A 6,000-nucleotide genomic window follows, 5' to 3' on the forward strand; every position below is an offset into this window, starting at 1 on the left:
ACCCACTGGGAGCCAACATCCCACAGAACACTCCTGAACACAACTGCGCGAGCCCCTGAACAGTGGAGCCAGAGGCGCTCCCTGCCCCGGGCTAGAACGCACACAGCTGGCCTTCAAAGCGAGGGGCAGAGGACCGGCGGCGTCTGTTCTTCACCTCAACATGAAGAGCACCTGAGTCTACACGCACAAAGGAGCACCAAAAAGCCAACTGCACCCGTGACTGTTCCTCCATTATTTATAAAGCAGACCTCTACACTCTGCTCGATGACCCGGAGTGGCCCGTAAGACCCACCGTGCACACCAGCACAACTGGGAGGAACAGGTAAGGTAGAAGAAGGAAAAGGCCCTCTGCCCTCCTAGAAAAGCAACCATCACAGCGCACTGAGCCTCCTCCTTGACTTCTGACACTGCCCAGCACCCGGCCAGTAACCACGAAGGCATCTTCATGTGAACCCAAAGTCCAGTTCCAGAGACTCACATCCGTAGCGCTGCTGACCTCCTACCACAGACAGACTAGCAAACAAAAGGCGTTTAATACGCGGAGAAGGAGGCCCTCCCGGGGGAGCCTCACCCCCTTTACTTCCTGTCCCAGATATTTAAAGAGGCATTTGGCAAAGCTGCTTGAGATAGAAGGAATTAAAAAAAAAAAAAGAATATTCTTCCTTTGACAAACTGTTTCCACCGTTTCCAGGCAGCTGAAAAACAGACTATTTTCTGCTGACCTTCTATCAACCAAGATTAGAAAAATAAGTCCAGCTGGGTCTACTTTTACAAAGGTCAGTTTAGACTAATGTAGAAACAGCTGCCAGCTGCCTTGTGTGGGGTGAGGGGCTTCCCACCATGCACTCGGTTAGTTTCCTCTGGGAAATGGAACATCTTGTCAGAAAAGATAACTGAGCACAGGGGAGTTGGTCTACCTCGGGCACATCCAGACCGAAACCCTTTCTACCTTTCTTAGACTTTCCTTTGCTCCTTCACACACAAAGGTGCAACATGTGCACCTGCTCACATGAATCTTAAGTGTTGTTTTCTATTTGGGGCATTTTGTAAGCCCAGACCACAGTGGCTGTCACGCCTTCACACCTTCCTTCTCTTCCTTACCTCACATTCCTTTCTTGCAAAAACCTAGAGAAAAGTGAGTGGAGCCCTGTATTCAAAAATTAGATACTTTTTCTAAAAAGGATAGGGCAGTATAGACCCAGAGTTCAGAAGTTACTGCCATCAAAACATCAGATCAAAGCTAGGCACCAGTGTCTCATGCTTGCAATCCTAGCTACTTGGGAAGCTGAGACCCAGAGGACGGCAGTTCAAAGACCAGCCAAGGCAGAATAATGTGAGATTCTATCTCCTAACCAGCAAAAGCATGGCTACAAGTGTGGCTCAAGTGGAAGAATGCCAATCAAGCAAGGGAGAGTCCATCCTTGGGTTCAAACCTCAGTGCTGGAAGACAAATACATAAATAAACATAATGTCTTGGATGGATGACGAGCCGGGGACCTCCATCCACTGAGCCCTAGCCTAAGCCCTCTTTTCCTTGAGTGCAGAGAACCACACATTTAGCGGCACATAGAAGCCCCTGGAGTGTGTGTGCGGGGGCCCCACCTCGGAGGAAAGGAACACAGGCTGGTGCAGATCAGGCACCCCCCTCCTTCTGAATCATGACCCTGACAAGCCGGAGCTTGATCCGATGTGCTTTGAAAAGCTGTGAGGTGTTGAGATGCATCACAAGTCTTAGCAGAGAGGAAGCCATTTAACATTCTCTTCTTATTCTTGAGCTACTCCTTCCATTCATCTACAACTGGGACCTCTGGACACAGGAAAAAGCTACTCCACAGCTCCATGCAATCTATCTGGCTTCATGCAGGAGGCCTCTGCCCGGCACCCCCTTCTCCCGAAAGCCCAGTTCTCCACATACTGCAGTCCTGCCCAGAAACACCAGCACCTGAGGCTGCGGAGGACAACAGGCACAGAGAAGCACTCAGGGGCGTGCTGGCGGGGCTTCAGCTCTGGGGAAGAGGCAGGCTGCTCATTTCCATACAACCCAGTACAATCAAAGGCTCCAGACCCCAGGAAGCAAAGCTGGATCTGTGCTTTTGTGGGAGAAAGGATTCTTTGATTTAAAAATAAACAATCACGCCATCTAGTTCACAAAGCCAGCCAGCTCCTACTTCTGCCAGCTCTGCTGCTCAGCTCTGCGTGGGCTCACTGGTGAATGAATGTGTGGGCACCAGGAGCAGAAACAAAGGGCAGAATAAACAACCCACTGCCTGTCCTCAGTCGAGTGCTCCACCGCCTTAGGATCTGCACTCCCTTAGCAAAACCTGCATGAGGCTTCAGCTCTGTCTTTGGCAAATTAACGTGTTTTTTTTTCTTCACATACCTGTCCATTCATTGTGGAGGCCTCTTGAGTAGGTTCACAAACAGCCCTCTGAGGAGCTGTGCCACGGGGATTTACATTCAAGATAGACTTATGCACATTTGTACTGCAAACCTGGACGAAGGGGAGAGCAAAGGAAACCCCTGTGTTCAGCTCTGACCAAGGGATCACAGGTCATTAATATCATAAGGAACCTCTTCTCACCAGAATGATGCCAAAGAAGGGAAGGTACAATGTAGAAAGCTCCGGTGATTACGGAGGAGATGGAGAACACAGGAAACAAGGCAGGGCAGGGGCATCCACTGGCCACATCTGCCTCTGGAAATGAGGCTCAAACAAATAAGGACAAACCCAGATGTGTCTGGTGGCCTTAGGTTCATCAAGAGCTTTACATGGAAAGGATCCTTCGCTCACATAGTTTCCAGACGGGAAGAAGGGATCCTTTGTCTTTACAACATCTCTCCTCAGTTCTAACCCACAGGGCTCATGTGTGCCACAGACACCTTCAACCACCTATTCTGTAGCCTCACCTCAAGGTTAAATGTTAATACCTAAAGACAGACACGGACTTGGGGGTTGGAGAAGGCCAATGTGGCCTCAACGCTAGCGCAAGGCTGTGGGTCAATCCTCCAGCACCAAAAGGAAAAGGAAGGAGGGAGGAGGGCACAGAGAAACAGACCACAAGCGACACAAGTCCACCGGCGCGTCTTCAATTCCACGCAATTCCTTGAAACAGTGCAGTTGGCGAGACCGTTACCAAACAGGGGTCCCGACAGTGGAGAAACAACAGGACAGCATCTGCCTTCCATGGTGGATGTCAAGAATGCAGGCAGCAACGAGTACCGGCGCGTCCGAAGCACACAGGCAGCCACGGAGTACGCAGGGGCCGGACCCCGAGGGGCTGTGCCTGTCCGTCCCCAGTTCCCTCAGAGGGCCTTCTAAAGAGATGAGCACCCTCGCTCACCCAACCCCGTGGCGCACTCCCCGCACCCAGGGTCCCCCAGCTGCCCACACGAGGCAGGACTGGGGGGGGCTGCCCGCAGGGAGGATTCAACTGTCGCCAGGCAGCGGGGCGGGCCAGGCGGGCCAGGCGGGCCGCTAGGCCGGTGGCCCTTCCTCTCTGCCCCATCTCCACCTTGGGGTTCCTGGGCCCTGCGAGCCTCCTCCCCTCGCAGACGGGAGGGGCGGCCTCCGAGGCTCGGCGCGAGGGCGTGGGGAGGGCGGGCCCGCGGGGCGGCAGGCGGGTCGGACCCGGGGCCGGCCTTTCCCGTGGTTTGGGGGGCTGGACGTGACCCCGCCCAGCCCCCCGGGGTCAGCAGAGACCCCGTCCCTGCACCCTGCCGCTGTGCGCTGTGCGCGGGACCAACGGCTGAGGGGAGCGGGAGGGGCTCGGGCCCCGCCCCGGACCCTCCCACCCGGACCCCCACCCCACCCGGGCCCTCCCACCCGGACCCCCACCCCACCCGGGCCCTCCCACCCGGACCCTCCCACCCCACCCGGAACCCACCCGGACCCTCCCACCCCACCCGGAACCCACCCGGACCCTCGCACCCCGGACCCTCCCACCCCACCTGGACCCTCCCACCCCACCCGGACCCTCCCACCCCCACCCGGACCCTCCCACCCCACCCGGACCCTCCCACCCCACCCGGACCCTCCCACCCCACCCGGACCCTCGCACCCCGGACCCCCACCCCGGACCCTCCCACCCCACCCGGACCCTCCCACCCCACCCGGACCCCCACCCCACCCGGACCCCCACCCCACCCGGACCCCCACCCCACCCGGACCCCCACCCCCACCCGGACCCTCCCACCCCACCCGGACCCCCACCCCACCCGGAACCCACCCGGACCCTCACCCCGGACCCTCCCACCCCACCCGGACCCTCCCACCCCACCCGGGCCCTCCCACCCCACCCGGACCCTCCCACCCCGGACCCTCCCACCCCGGACCCTCCCACCCCACCCGGACCCTCCCACCCCACCCGGACCCTCCCACCCCACCCGGACCCTCCCACCCCACCCGGACCCTCCCACCCTCACCCGGACCCTCCCACCCCACCCGGACCCTCCCACCCTCACCCGGACCCTCCCACCCCACCCGGACCCTCCCACCCCACCCGGACCCTCCCACCCCACCCCTGCCTGGGCCGCCCCGCGCCCCCCTATGCGGCTCCCCCCTCCCCGGCGTGTCGGCGGCGCTGGCCCCACCTTCCTCCCGTGGCTCCCCTGCCCTGCACGTGTCGGGGAAATGTCCCGGCCTGCGCCGCGCGTCCTCGGCGGAGGGGGGCGGGGGGAGGGGGCGTCCTCGGCGGAGGGGGGCGGGGGGAGGGGGCGTCCTCGGCGGAGGGGGGCGGGGGGAGGGGGCGTCCTCGGCGGAGGGGGGCGGGGGGAGGGGGCGTCCTCGGCGGAGGGGGGCGGGGGGAGGGGGCGTCCTCGGCGGAGGGGGGCGGGGGGAGGGGGCGTCCGGCCGGGCGCTGAGGACGGGGAGAGGGCGGGCGGGGGCGGTGGACGCAGGCGGGGCGCTGAGGGGCGCTGAGGGGCGCTGAGGGGCGCTGAGGGGCGCTGAGGGGCGCTGAGGGGCGCTGAGGGGCGGGGGGGAGGGCGGTGGACGCAGGCGGGGCGCTGAGGGGCGCTGAGGGGCGCGGGCGGGGGGCGCTGAGGGGCGCTGAGGGGCGCTGAGGGGCGCGGGCGGGGGGCGCTGAGGGGCGCTGAGGGGCGCTGAGGGGCGCTGAGGGGCGCGGGCCGGGGGCGGTGGACGCAGGCGGGCGCGGGCGGGGGGCGCGTCCGTCCGTCCGGCGCGTCTCCGCCTCGCGCGGCCCGCGGCGCCGGCCCGGCCGGGCCTCCGGAGCGCGCACGCGCGGGGCGCCCACGCCCGGCCGCAAGGGGCGCGGGCCCGGCGGGCTCCCTCGGCCGCGGGCCTCGAGGGCCCGGGACCCGCGCCCGGACGGACGCGCGGGCGCGGCGGGGCCGCCCCGGGCCGAGTCCCCGGCGCCTGAGGAGGCCGCGCGCCACGGGCCGGGGCGGGAAACCGAGGCAGGGCCGCGAGGCCCGCCCCACGGCGCGGCGAGGGCGCGGCGGCCCCGCGGGCCCGGCGCCTCCCCCCGCCCGCCCCTCGCCCCTCACTCACCGAGGCGCCCCGGGAGCGGCCGGCCGCGGGGGGCGGCGGCGGCGGCGGGCACGGCGCGCGGCGGCGGCGGCAGCAGCAGCGGCAGCAGCAGCAGCAGCAGCGGCGGCGGGAGCGGCGGCCCCATCCCCGCGGCCCAGGTGGCGCCCGTCAGTGCGTGGCGCGCGGAGCCAGGCCGAGCCCGCTGAGGCGGCGCTGACGGCTCCTCCCGCCGCGCCTCTCCGCGCTCCTGCGGCGGCTGCGGCCGGGCTTCAGCACCGGACAGCGCCGCCGGCCCCGCCCCGCGCTCCACAGGCCCCGCCCAGGCCCCGCCCGCGTTCCACAGGCCCCGCCCAGGCCCCGCCCCGCGCTCAGCAGGCCCCGCCCAGGCCCCGCCCGCGTTCCACAGGCCCCGCCCAGGCCCCGCCCGCGTTCCACAGGCCCCGCCCAGGCCCCGCCCCGCGCTCCACAGGCCCCGCCCCCGCCTACCGGACCCGCCCCTGACCCTGTCCAGG

The 6,000-nt window shown here is 64.9% G+C and overlaps 1 protein-coding gene across 1 annotated transcript in view; it reads right to left on the reverse strand.

The window, feature by feature from the left end:
* The window catches only part of Ptprn2 (protein tyrosine phosphatase receptor type N2), a 594,518-nt gene extending 588,970 nt beyond the window's left edge, over positions 1-5,548 (reverse strand). Inside the window, exon 1 of the mRNA XM_069997165.1 lies at positions 5,510-5,548. The gene's annotated coding sequence lies outside the window, so the exon portion shown is untranslated. The remainder of the gene's footprint in view (positions 1-5,509) is intronic.
* Between the last annotated feature and the right edge of the window lie 452 nt (positions 5,549-6,000).

Source organism: Dipodomys merriami, unplaced genomic scaffold (assembly GCF_024711535.1).
Source record: "Dipodomys merriami isolate MVZ:Mamm:240054 unplaced genomic scaffold, mDipMer1.0.p SCAF_5, whole genome shotgun sequence".
NCBI lineage: Eukaryota > Metazoa > Chordata > Mammalia > Rodentia > Heteromyidae > Dipodomys > Dipodomys merriami.